The sequence below is a fragment of the Sphaerodactylus townsendi genome, linkage group LG07 (assembly GCF_021028975.2).
Source record: "Sphaerodactylus townsendi isolate TG3544 linkage group LG07, MPM_Stown_v2.3, whole genome shotgun sequence".
NCBI classification, from domain to species: Eukaryota; Metazoa; Chordata; class Lepidosauria; order Squamata; family Sphaerodactylidae; genus Sphaerodactylus; species Sphaerodactylus townsendi.
Window position 1 is genome coordinate 13,449,909 of NC_059431.1, and position 14,224 is coordinate 13,464,132.

Sequence of the window (14,224 nt, forward strand, 5' to 3'; positions counted from 1 at the left end):
GCAAGGACAATGCTTTTTAAGAGAAATAAAACTTTTCAGAGCTATTAACCCTGTAGGTTCCGGCTTAGCAGAGAGATCTTTCTTATCGGGGTTCACCTTACAGCCTGGGGCCCTCATACTGCTTCAACCACACTTCCTGCTCCGCTCCCATTCATCGCTTAATTCCTTGGATAGCCTTCTCTTGAGGTACCTTCACTGTGGAGTGTTTGGCAACAGTTACGTCATGGGTGTTCTCTGTGGTAGGCGCTTTCCTCTGGAATGGTTTTATTAGCCTGGGTGTGTCACCTTAGATTGGGAAATTCCTGGAGATTTGAGAGGAAAGATAGGTTTCCCAACTCCAGTTTGGGAAATTCCTGGATATCTGGGTAAAGTGATTGTTTACAGTGGTGTTTAAAAAGTTGGGGGCCGAAGCTACCATGGTGTAGTGGTTAACATTGGTGGACACTAATCTGGAGAACCAGGTTTGATTCCCCACTCCTCCACATGAATGGTGGGCTCTAACCTGGTGAACCGGGTTTGTCCATACGAAGCCTGCTGGATGATCTTGGACTAGTCGCAGTTCTCTCTGAACTCTCTCAGCCCCAACTTCCTCAAGGTGTCTGTTGTGGGGAGAGGAAGGGAAAGGAGTTTGTAAGCTGCTATGAACCTCGTTATGGATGAGAAAAGCAAGGTATAAATCCAAACAGCAACTCCTTCTACTACCACTACTAGTCAGGGCCGAATTAAAACCTTTAGAGGTCCTAAGCACTGAAAAGATTATGACACCCCCGTATACTATATACGTAATTCAAAACAAAATAACAGTAAATCGTAATATATATATAGCATTCTAACACGAATCAAAGATGCAATTTTTTTTACTGTTGCTTGCTTACAACTTTATACTACAAAGTAAAGCATAACTTCATTTATACTACAAAACATTTTCTCCTCCATTTAATTGCAAAGTCTTTTGATTATATTCTCAAAATTAATCTGACGTAACAAACTTGCTTCAATACTTGGCAAAATTGAGGGGGAAAAACCCCTCTATGGGGCCCTCTTTACTTGAGGCTCCAAGGAAGTTCTTATTTTGCTTAATGGTTAATCCAGGGCTGCTACTATTAGTAGTTTGGGTTCTCTGTACTTCTACTGATAACCCACTCTTTTCTCAAGAATCTCTGAGCAGCAACCATGGGGCTGTTCCATCTGACTTGTGATGTGTAAATTGCTACTCTTGGGGACTGTTCTTTCTTTCTGACTACCTACTCCTCTCTCTTTTCTCCAAGTTGCAAGCTTGAAGGCAGGACAACCTCCTGTATCTCTAAGGAAGTGCTTTAAATGCAGGACTCCCATTTCTTTACTAAAGATAAAAGCAAGCTCCATGCGAATTCCTGTTCCTTTGTGCTTCAACAGCGCCTCCTGCAACAAACACCCTGCCGCTCACATTTCTCAGCCCACGATGCGGATGCAAACCAGAAAACGAAACCTTCCGTAGCTTATTTAGCGCGCCCTCCCGCGTCCGGTTTAGAAACCCGAAGTCTCTTCTTCGAGGGAGACACGCGGCTCCGCCCCTTCTCCGGTCGCCGTCGCGTGACTCCCCACAGAGTGGGCATGCGCGCAGGCCGCGCGAGGGGCCCGAGCGAGGCGGGGACCCGGATGCCGCGCATGCGCCGCGCTTCCTGACGGGACGCGTCCGCCGCTGCAGAAAGAAGCCACAACAACGCCGAGGCGGAGGCCACCGGAGACCCCCGGAGGTCGCGCGGCCGTGTCGCGGCCTCCCACTAGCGACCGTCGGCCCTTCGCTGAGAGCGGAGCGGTAGGAGGGAGGCGACGGCGCAGGGCTTGGGTGGGCAGGCAGGCCGCGGCGACGACGGAGCCGAGGCCCCCAGAAAGCCCCCTCAGGCTCCCCGGCCCTGCCTGAGGGACCCGGCCCAAGCCCTCCTCGCGCCCCCAGCATCGGGACGGGCCGACCCCGGCCGCCCTTGGCCAGCTTCCTCTGCAGGGTGAGTCGCTCGAGACCCGCGGGCGCTCCTGCTGTCACGGACCTGCAAAGTGGCTTTTTAAAAGCCCCTCCCCCCGGAATTCTCTCCAATTAAACTCGCCTTTTTATACCGCCCCCCCCCCCCCGAAACGCCCTTCCATTATAGAGGTTTTTAAAATAATTGCTCCATTTATAGTCCTTGAAATAGTGTCTGGCTTTTGCTGGGTCTGATGTTGCTTTTTTTAACCCCTTCCCACCCCCAAATCCCTTCTAATTATAGATGCTTAACACCCCCCCCCCTTGCTCCATTTATAATCCTTGAAATAGTGTATTGCATTTGCTTGGTCTGATTATGTTGCTTTTTTAAAAAGCCCCCTCCTCTTGAAATCCCTTCCAATTATAGATTCCCCCCCCCTTCATAATTGCTCAATGTATAGTCTTCGAAATAGTGTATTATGCTTTCTTGGTCTGTTATGTTGTTGTTTTTTTAACCCCCCCCCCCCCGGAAACTCCCCTCCAATGGTAGATTGTTTTAAAAAATAACTGCTCAATTTTTTAGTTCTTGAAATAGTGTATTGCATTTGCTTGGTCTGGTATTGTTGTTTTTACCGGAAGAGTCCCCCCAATGGTAATTGCCAAAAAAATAACTGCTCAATTTTTTAGTTCTTGAAATAGTGTATTGCATTTGCTTGGTCTGGTATTGTTGTTTTTTAAAGTCCCCCCCCCTCTTGAAATCCCTTTCAGTTATAGATTTTTAAAAATAATTGCTCAATTTGTAGTCTTCAAAATAGTGTATTTTACTTGCTTATTCTGTTATGTTTTTTTAAAAAAAAACCCTCCGAAAATCCCCTCCAGTTATAGATATTTTTGGTGTAATTGCTCAATTTATAGTTTCCAAAATAGCGTATAATATTTGCTGGGTCTGAGGAGTTTTTTAAGGCCCCCCCTTCCCTAAATTCCATCAAATTATAGATCCCCCCCCCCCATTGCTCAATTTATAGTCCCTGAACTTACTTGGTCTGATAAGTATAGGATTTGTAACAGTAAAGTTTCCCCTGCAGTCGTATCTGACCCTGGGGTACCACTGCGAGCAGTGATTTTATAGGCAAGCTGTTTTTGTGGGGTAGTCTGACTTATGTCCAAAGTCTTGGTTTTGTTATATGTAGAACTTTACTCAAATTTATGTCGTTTTTACTTAAACAAAATAGTAAACAAATTAGAAGCCCCTGCAACCCCACTCGCTTCCCAGTGCGTCATTTTGGAACCGCTTAGTGCTGCTTTCCTGTCTGGTGGAAGTTCACAGTTCCAAATCAGTTGAGAGTCTAAACCCAGTGAAATCAGCAAATACAGTTGTTTGTGATCACATTGGAAATGTTCCTTTTTTCAAATGGATTTGCAGTGTAGTCTTCTGGATGGCCCAGACTCGTTCAATCTCAGAAGCTCAGCAGCGTCTCTGGTTAATACTTGGGTGAGAGACCACCAAGTAAATAGTAAAGGTAAAGTTTCCCCTTTAGTCGTATCTGACCCTGGGGTACCACTGCAAGCAGTGATTTCATAGGCAAGCCGTTTTTGTGGGGTAGTTTGCCATTGCTTTCCCTGGCTATTCTTTGCTAGGTACTCATTTACCGACCAAGGAATGGCTGGCTGGCTGAGTTTACCATGAGCCAGCTGCCAGGATATCTGACCCACAGGGGGCTCGAACTCCTGACCGTGTGAGTGGCAGTGCAATCACTTAACCACTACACCACGCGGTTCCTTACCAAATAAATACAGGGTTGCAATGCAGAGGCAGGCAAGGGCAAACCAATCCTGTTCCTCTCTTACCTTTAAAACTCTGCTGGGTTGCCATAAGTTAGCTGCAACTTGAAAAAAAAGGATAAGGACCCATGTTTTTATTCCCCCTGCTTTCCACTTGCCTTGAAAGTGCCTTGCTGGGGTCATTATAAGCCAGCTGTGACTTTATATGCGCATACACAAACAGGCGCTGTCCAGACCTGAATGGCCCAAACTAGCCTGTTCTCAGAGGCTAAGCAGGGTCAGCCGAGGTCAGTATTTGAATTGGAGACCATCAAGGAAGTCTAGGCTTGTTTAGCAGAGGCAGGCAGTAGCAAATCACTTCTGTTCATCTCTTGCTTTGAAAACCCTGCGGGATGCCGCAAGTGGGCTGTGACTTGACAGCACTGTCCACTACCGTCACACTCAGCAGAATTATTTTAATCTAAAGCTGTTTATTTCAGTGGCCTTAGAACTCGAATAACTCCTGGCTGGGGTCACCCTGACAAAGTAGGTTTTGATCTATGCGTGTTTATGCCAGGGGTGATCTCTTGTTCTTCTACAAGGTGTTCCAAAACTTTTCTTGCAGTGTTCTGGTCGGTGCTGCTGACTGACTGGTACTGGTGACATTTTAAAGACCTAGCTGATTTACAGTACATTCCTATGCAGCCGTTCTCCAATCTTAGCTCATTGATTTGACCATTATGCTGCAGTTGCAATATGCACTGATTGGAGAGGGAGCTGCATTGAATTCCGCCTAAATTTCTGTCACTCTGGCAGAGTGGATTCTGGGATAAAGCATAATTGGTCTTTAAGGTGCTCTGAACATTTTTTTTTGCTGCAGTTTTGTGGAATTCATTACTGGTGTTCTTGCTTTGCATGTTTTATGATCTGCAGAAGTCATATGGGGTGCAAAGGAATATAACGATCGGGAGAAGTGGGTCAGATGACTGGCATGAATTCCTCCATAAGATTAATGGAAAGGTCTAATAACTATAGGAAGATCTGAGTGATTTCAGACTCATAAGGCTTTTTATACAATTTGGTACTATGGAGAACTTGAAGCAGCCAATTCTTTGGTTACAGTTTTGTAAATTTTGTGTTCAGGAGTATGTTTTTCATATTGTTTTTTACTCTTAGCTGCCTTGGATCTTAGTTCTCTGGAAGGAGCAACAGGCTCATAAGCATTCAAATAAATAAATAAAGCAGTGTTGTTTACCTTTCTGGTGGCATCTTAAAATATTTAATAGATTTACCATGGAATCTTTTGCTGCCTGCCTTCTGTCTAAACCCATTGATTTAAGTGGGACAAAAATGGGTTCTAATCCACAAAAGTTTCCATTAGGTAAGAACTTGTTGGTCTCTAAGGTGCCGCAAGAGTGTCTCTCTCTGTCTCTTTCTGTCTCTGTCTCTCTCTGTGTGCAGGGGATTTCGCTTTTAGTTGCAATACATGTTGATTTGAGGGTAAGCCCCTTTGAATGTGGTGAGACTTAATTCCAAGTAGGCATGCCTAGGATTACCCTGCTATTGTAGCATAAGAATGTGTAGATCTGAGTTGCCTTTCATTAGATCAGTCTCAAAAATGCTATTCAGTTAAAAATATTATCATATGTATGTCTGAAAATGCCATTTTTTCGTCCAGATGTTAAGTAGAGGAGGAGGAAGCTAGGGTAAGTGAGGTGTCTGTTCAGGGATCCTGCGGGCTCAGATAGCCCAGAACCATACCCTATCAGTTTCTGTCAGCATGGCCAATTGGCCATGCTGGTAGGGGCTGATGGGAATTGTAGTTCCTGAACATCTGGAGAGCCACAGGTTCCCTACCCCTGGTCTAGTTAGATAGAATTAGATAGAAGCTTGATGTACAATGTTTTGTGGGTTAGAAAGAAGCATGGTGTAAAATATTTTATGGCTTGATGCGGAAAACCAGTTTCCATTAAGTAATGATGAGTGTTAGTAAATGAGAGATTGTCATGGATTTGTGACAGTTGTGAAATAGTAAAGGGCGCTAAAGGTACTCAAAATGCATTAGAGTTCTTTTTGTTAAAATACTTGAAATGGTATATTACCAGCATTGATTTAACTTTGGAGTGGTGTTATGTTTTATTTCATGTGGAGGTTGCCTTTCAGATGTTTGTAGCCTGTACTAGTTTGTTAAAGTTTGTTAAAGGCCATTGTCATTCTGTATCACTAAGTCTTAGCAGCTCAGAAGATGTAGAAAAATCTTTCCCAGTCACCTGTTAAAAACTGATGATTCATATTAAATGAGTCTTGATTGCAGCTGAATATTCTATGTAGGAAATATGTTTATATAAGTGACAGTGAGCTACCAGTTACAGCAGGAGTCTTTTATTTTCACCTACAAACGTGGAGATGTGTCTTCTTCTTTCAATTCTTGTTAGGCATTCTCTTGGAGTCCAGCACTGCTCTCTCGCACAGACTTAGTTTTTGTAATTACTTCTCTGATCTATGTACACAGTTATTGCCATAAGTGAACAAAACTGTGAAGAACTTGGCATCAGATGTGACTTTTTATTATTCAGTTTTGGATGAACGGGAGGTTTTAGTGGAGTTTTATTAAATGATATGTAATACAGGAAGCACCTTTAAACAGGGACAGCAAATTGAGGTAGATAATAACAAGCCAACGCCTCATACCTGATAGGCATAGTTGTTCCCCTTTGCCAGATCAGGGTTTGCATTGAGAAAGTCTACCGGAATGGTCTTTCCCATTATATAACCACTGTAGATCATCTGACAGGAGGGAGTTGGAAGTCACCTGAATGATATAGGAACTAGCCTCTTCTGTAGGTCAATCTGTTCTGATTTATGGAAAGCCCATTTTCTCTCTTAGTAAATGCAGGAGTCTTATAAAATCTACCCTCTTTTTCTTTTCAGCTGGGATAAATATCCCTGTGTAGATCTTTAAAATCTTTACTGTCTATATAGACTTCATCCCTTATGCTGTAAGAATGTTACCCTTTTTTCCCCCCCCCCCCCCATTTGATACAATCACATTTCCAGTTGTACAAAGTTTTGTTTTTAGTTTTTTGAGAGGGGGACTGGGACTAAGGCATTTAGACGTTAAATTATAACAATATTCTGCCAGCCCTTTTCCAGAGGTGGGATCCAACCAGTTCTCACCACTTCTCTAGAAGTGGTTTCTACTTTTTTCTGAGTGCCGAGAAGGGGTTACTAAAGCAACCTCCCTGCCCAATAGGGACTGGAGGTGCGTGTGTTCGGCGGCGCCACTGTTTGAATCCCACCACCATCGGAACCTGTTATTAAAATTTTTGGATCCCACCACTGGACTTTTCTCTATTCTACACTGACAAAATTTTCTTGCGCTGTTTGTGGATATGTACTGTTTGATATAATTGGTCTCTGTGTTAGAAACAAACTCCTCTCTTCTCCCCTCTTGGGCACAGTTTCATATTCAGTTTGCAGCTAGCCATAATTTGCCATCACTTTTGACTGCCATCACTTTCCCCCCAAACTAGAGTTAGAAACCATAGGTAGAAAGGGTAAGTTTTGCTACTTCAGACATCAAACACCCAGGGTTCAGTTCTGAACTTTCAGACTGACTGAAACCTATGTGATGAATGTTATTTCATGCAGTTTGGGGGAGACACCTCAGATCAGCGTCTATATTTTTTCTCAGAAAGGGTTTCCCCCTCCCCCACTGTTGTGCCTTGTAAGCAGTGTGATCCTTCCACCTTTCCTTTGCCCTTTGCTCTTTTTGTTAAATAGAACACCTGCTGCTGGTCTGAGCAATTCCTGTGAATATTTACAGCTTATGGGTTCTTATTTTCCTTCTGAATTAGGAGCATCCATTTGTATCTCTTAGCTTTTGTCCTCTCCTACCTCAAGGTCTTTATCTAGCCCTGGTGAAATCTCTCCTTTATCTTTTACCTTTGCTGTATTTGCTCCCTTTTCATTATCCTTTTGTTTTGTGGCTAAACCTTGCTTGCTTCTCACCCTCAGCAAATTGTGTATGTGTTTGCTTTTGAGGTGCCCTGGGGGGCTGTGGAGCAAGGCTGACCATAAATTACTTTTCACTTGCTACTTTATCCTCTGTGTGATTTGTGGCTTACTCCTTGACAGCTGATTTGAAATGGTGAATTTCCATCACTTGTCCCATTAGGAAACTCAGATCTTTGCGCAACAGTTGAAGCAGAACAGCATCACTTATGCTGATTAGATTCCTGCCGTTGGCCTTGGTTCCCAGCTAATTATCACTTTGGTTTCTACAAAGCTTAACTTTCAAACTGCGAGACAAGTAGCGTGTGCAGGAATCTTAGGGTGATTCTTCACAGGCCAAATGTAATGGGTTCAGGCCTTTTTAAAAAGTGTTTTGGAGAAGTTCCCACAGAACTCTCCTCCAAATGCTTCTGACCTGTTATATTTGCCTGAACCTGGGTTAAATGAAAGTCACAAAATTAGCGACTTCTTCTCTTCAACTTGGGTTTCAGACGCTTCTTGCCTGTGTGAACTACGGCAAGCAGGAAGCATTCTATGCCGCTTCCTTTTTGTCCACCATTATGGTGGATTCCCCAGGCGGCTGCTATTAGAGTGGATTCTCTAATAGGCAGCCACCATGTTGTGTCAGTAGGTGGGTAGATTCTCGGGGTGTGTGTGTGTGTGTGTGTGTTTCTCGGCTGCTTGGTTTGCTGTTTCCTGCCGCCGAGATCCCAGCAATCCTGGCTGGCCCCTGGACCTGCCATACAAATGGCAGCTTGTAAAGTAGCAAGTGGGTTCATGAGGGGAGAAAACGCTCCACTCTGAGGAAATGGCATCTGCCATGTTGCTTTCCCTCCCCCTCCTCTCTCCCTCTTGCCTGGAGAGACCAGCTGGATTGGAGGCCTCTGCCGCCGAGGCGTCCATTGGCTCTTCATGGCTGCACCCGCAGCTCTTACCCCCAGACGCTCCCTGCGCGCCGAGAGGGCGATGGTGAAGAGGCCCACTGGCTAGCCCCACAGCTGCTCTGGGACCGCGGCTCCCATGCCCAGACGCTCCCTGGCACCCTGTACAGGGGCTGGGTTTCTGAGCGTCTTGGCGCTGACGCCTCTTGGCCCGAGAGGGCAATGGCAAAAAGGCCCACTGGCTAGCCCCACGGCTGCTCTGGGACCGCCGCTTTCATGCCCAGACGCTCCCTGGCACCCTGTACAGGGGCTAGTCGAGCGTGCGCGCCGACCTGCGCACCGAGAGGGCGATGTTGAAGAGGCCTGCTGGCTAGCCCCACGGCTGCCCTGGCACCGGCCGGTGCGCACTTTCCTCTCAGCCACACGGCTGCGCAAGGGAGAGCGGGAGGCTCAACTGGCAGACCTGGTCACTACCCTCTGTGTTCTCCGCTGCCGAGCGGCAGAATCCCTCCTTGTGAGGAGAAAATGGCGCCAACGCCATAGCCGCTGAAGGGAAGGCTTTTTTGGTGGGAAGAGGGAAACACAAGGAGGGCAGGGACCACAGACACAGAGTTACAAGGAAAAAAGGCTACAAACTCTCACAGACACAGAAAGGAGTTTTTGGGAACCAAAGGACACGAAGCCTATCCATAAGCAAAGAGCCTGCTGAATTTGCTGCACTCCCTGACGAGGCAGGAAGATACTGGGGCAAGACGGCTATGACCCGCCTACAGGAAGTGACCAAAGTAGATTTCCTGCCTCCTTGATTGACGGTAGAGAACAACCCAAACAAGATACAAGATGGCCTACACCATCCAGGAGAAGCCTCATCCCTCGTCTGCACAACCTGAGCAAGGTTGTTAACAATAGGACATTTGGGAGGTCATTGATTCATAGGGTCGCCATGAGTCCGAAGCAACTTGACGACACTTGGCACATGTGTACATTGTATCCTGCTTTAGATAATCACAATGACTTTATGTGAACCCTTTGGAGAATTTTTGCAAGCTATGAAGTGCAAATAAAATTTCTTCCATTTTTGTTTTTAAAAACCAACCAATTTCAAGGTTTTAAAAATTGAACACACATGCTAGCAGTTGTCAAGGGGAAGGGAGCATGTGGGTGTATGGAAGAATCACACTTTGGATTGGGATGCTCCTTTGATGGCTGCAGTATTTGGCACGGAGGGGAAGACACGTGTTGGGACACCTGTTACACTCTTGTTTTCAGGTTTCTTTTTCGGCAGTTACAGGAAACACTTAAAGCCCTTGTTGCTTGTAACTAGCAAGATGTTCTGCTTGCTGCAATGAAGGCAATGTCTTGCGCAGTGGAAAGAAGCCAGCTGGAGGTGTATCCACGTTTGATGTCTCTCCAAAATGACTTTAACTGAACTGAAGTTAAACCAGCAATCTAAGTAATGATTTAAATAAACTCAGGGTTTAATTATTTATTTTCGTTAGAACCATATTATAAAAACTAGCAAGAAAGTCCATTTCAGATTGCAATGAAATGAGCTCTTCCCAGGGGCGGGGGAGGGTGTGGTGGCCTCCCCTCCCAACCACTCTCCTTCCAGTGGCACTGACTGTGGTGCCATGGTATAGAGAGTGAGGAACATGGATTCCCTTCTTACCCAGCTCCTCTGCTTGACCGTGGCTTGATCCCCTCCCTTCCCCCCAGCTGCTGTCCTTCCAGTCACACCGCATGAAGGGAAGTGATCATTCACTGGGGCTCAGCTTGGTGGCCTTCCCTGCCCTCCCCCCAACTGCTCTCCTTCCAGGAGGTGTGTGCTTCCCGTTGTTCCCCTTCTTACCCAGCCGTTTCACTTGGGCTCAACTGGATTCCCTCCCCACAACTGTTGTCCTTCCTGTTACACTGTCCTGAAGGGAAGTGATCATCCACTCAGCCTCAGCTTGGAGGCCTTCCCTGGCCTCACTCCCTCCCCCCACCGGTCCCTTCTCTGGCCTCACTCTCCCCCCCCCCCATCCCCTTCCAGCCACAGCCAGCCATAGCAACCTGAAGAACACCAGTCATCCCCCTCCCTCTTGGCTTTTGTCAATTGAGAAAGAGAGGGAGGAAGCTGCTCCAGTCTCTCGCTGATGCAGAAGAGGGGGGAGAGAAGGGGAGGACAAACCGTCCCCATTGGGTGCACAGAACAATCACGTGCGCCCATTAGTTGAGGGTTTCTACACTTTGCGTGTTAGTCAATAATATAGAGTGTAAGATAAGATAGAATAAGATAGCTTGAGATGGGTGGATGTGATTATTAATTATTATTATTAATAATTAGGTTTATATACCGCCCTCCCCCGGAGGGCTCAGGGCGGTGAACAACATATAAAATAGAGCACATATATGGTCGAAAAGCAAGAAGCAGAACCCGAGACTGAGCCCCCTCCCACTAGTGCAGGGATGTCCAACTCTGCGCCTCCTCCAGACAGAGGTTCATGGACTACGATTCCCATCAGCCCCTGCGAGGATGGGCATTTGGTCACGCTGCCCCCCCCGCCCATGAGTTCGACACCCCTGCTTCGGCCCTCCGTTTCATCATGTGTACAGTGAACACGTGTTAGCTCCTTCACACGAACCAGCCTCATGGTGGGGAATCCCTGCAGATTTGGAGCTGGGGGTTGGGGGCATAACGGCACAAAGTCCTCCCCCTTCCAAAGGTGCCACCTTCTCCGGGGGAGCTGAGCCCCCGGGATACCTCCAGGGCACGCCTGGAGGGTGGCAACCACACGTTCGGTTCCGGGGAGGTCCCCACCCACTAGTCTGCCCTTCCCGTGAACGCACCACTTCCCGCGGTGATCTTTACAGTTACTCACAGGGGAAAGTAGTAAACATTTCAGACTTTGACTGTAAACCTTTATCTTATTATCTAGGGAAAGGGCACGATATAAATCCAACAAAATAAAAATAAATTATTGGGTATGTGTGATATTTTCAGATTAATGCAGCCTTGAAATGGCAAATGCTGACCTGGATGGTTCAGCCTAGCCCAGTCTCATCAAACTTTGGAAGCTAAGCAAGGTCAGTCCTGGATGGGAGACCACCAAGGAAGTCCAGGGTTGCTACACAGAGGCAGGCCATGGCAAACACACCTCTGTCCATCTCTTGCCTTGAAAACCCTACTGCCACAGGTGGCATTCAGAGCCCTCTCTGTGGGCACGCGCACACAGAGTTCGTCATGTGAGGGGTGGAAAATCACCCCCACACACCCCTAGGCTGGCCTGGGTCACTGAGCACGACGTGCGCGCACCGCGGTGAGCTGGGAGGACTCGGCTGGCAGGCCTGGTGCCTTTGCTGCCGGGGGGGGGGGGCGCAGAGGAGGCAGAGATGCTAGAGAGGCACAGAGTGGTGCGCGCAGGACTTGCTGGAGGCTAGAGCAGGCTGGCCCCTGCTCGAGCGGGTGGGGTGGAGGAAGAGGGAGCCAACTGGTTTTTTCTGAACTAAAACCTCAGCATTCAGGTTAAATTGCCGGGTTGGCACTTTGCGATAAATTAGTGGGGTTTGGGTTACAATTTGGGCACTTGGTCTCAAAAAGGTTCGCCAACACTGCTATAAGTTGACAGCAGTCGGGTAGCTCTTTCCACACACCAAACAATGGCAAGGTGCCTCTGCTCATCTCATGCCTGGAATGCCCGGGGGTGTGTGTGTGTGTGTCTCCATGCAACAGTTGTGACTCAGTGGCATTTTCCTCAAGATACGCAAAGCAAACCATTTTTACTAGCCCACTTCCTGAGCCTTTTTCTTTCCTCTTTAAAAGGCCTGTGTAAGCATGCATAGACTTAAACCATTAAACATTTGTATACATCAGCAGCCTAAAAAAACAACAACAACAGCTGGCATTTCCAGTTTATGAAACCAGCCCTGTCTGATCACCTGGAGTCAATTGGTAGATGCCAGAATTGATCAGGCTGTTTACAAGCATGGATTAATTTGTAATATTCAGAACGTGTTCATCCCTGTTGAAAATGGCAGCTGTATTATTTACCAGAGCTGTTACATTCCGAAGGCAGTGATCAGTATCAAGGTCTGCGTTGGTCACGAATATATAGAATCTGAGCATTTAAGCACAGAGAGAAAAATGGCAAAGATATTATCAGAACAGGTCAAACCTTTATTTCAAGGAATAGTAATACTATTTCATAGCCATACTATTTCAGTCAGGTTACCGTGGGGAAATTTACAAAAATATACTTCCAGTTTTTAAAAGCCAAATTTGTCTTCTCAGTGCTTGGTTTTCCTTTAGGGATTGGAAGTGCGGCACATTTTCCTGCTTTTTGAATTGGTTCAAGTAGAGACTGTTGCTGTCGACAACCGGTTGCTGTCGACAACTGGGTTATCACTTCAGTAGCCTTTAATGGAAGTCTTTCAGGCACTTAGATCCATCAGCGAAATGGTGAAACTTCCTTCTGGAATGACTCATCTGGTAGTCTTGAAATTTATTGCATCTGGTGTCAGTGATAAAAACTACAAGATTTATAGCTGTGGTTTCAGCAGTTAAGCATGAACCTTTCTATGAGTTAATCAGTAATAGTGTTAATTTCACTGTTTGGGCATTGCTTCTGTGTTTTATCAAATATTTCAGCAACCACATATGCTCTTTACATCAGTGTGGAATTTTTTTAAATTTGAGTTGACATTTCCATTTGCCTGTAAAGGTTTTCCTGATTGTGTTTCAGAAGATGTCAGTTCTTGGCATATTCAGCACAGCCAACTGCTTCAGCATAATGTATTCAGATAATGTCAGCACATGCTTGTGACTGCATGTCTCTAAGCATTCTCCTACTATAATGCTTCAGAAGGAATCATCAGAATTTTAGAACCAGTGAGAAGATTGGTCGGCTGGATTTACAGTGCAATCCTAAAGAGAGTTGCTTTAATCTAAGCCTGTTCATTTCAGTAGGCTCAGAATGGAGGAACTCTGCACAGGGTTGCCCTGTAAGTCTCTCAGTTCCCTGAGAGCTACCTGGTTTTGTTTATTTTATTTAATGGATTTGTATCCTGCCTTTCTCTTCATTGGGGACCCAAAGCCAGTGGCATTGTTCTCCTCTCTTCTTTTTTATCCTTACAACCACCCTGTGAGTTTGGCTGGGCTGAGAGGGCGTGACTGGCTTAAGATCGCCCACTGAGCTTTGAGTGGGGATTTGGGCCTGGGTCTCCCGGATACTGGTCCAGGTCTCTTAACCGTTATGCCGTACCAGGAAGTACTGAGGAGTAAAATCTGCTTTTGTCCTGCCTTTCCTTATCCTCAAAACAGTTTTGAGGTTGAGAGAGACCATGAAAAGCTCACTGGATGGCCTCAGTCTTATGGCAGAGCAGAGATTTGAACCCAGGTCAATCTTTTCCAGTGACCTAACCACTTATCCACACTGCCTTTCCATGACACTTAGCAACACCTGCTACGGGGGACGTTTTTATCTGGGGATGTCAGTGATTAAACTTGGTTTTGCATTCAGAACAGGTGCGTAAACACCAAACCACTCACTTACCCGCTTTGCTACACCATTTACTGGTGAGGTTTATATTGTGTGTTTTGGATGTGAGATGTTTGAAGTAGCTCACATTGTTTATAAAAGAAAATTGCCTT

The 14,224-nt window shown here is 46.1% G+C and overlaps 1 protein-coding gene across 1 annotated transcript in view; it reads left to right on the plus strand.

Moving 5' to 3' along the window:
* The first annotated feature begins 1,655 nt into the window (after positions 1–1,655).
* Positions 1,656–14,224, plus strand: part of SMAD4 (SMAD family member 4) — a 40,242-nt gene continuing 27,673 nt past the window's right edge. The window contains exon 1 of the mRNA XM_048503347.1: positions 1,656–1,985. The gene's annotated coding sequence lies outside the window, so the exon portion shown is untranslated. The remainder of the gene's footprint in view (positions 1,986–14,224) is intronic.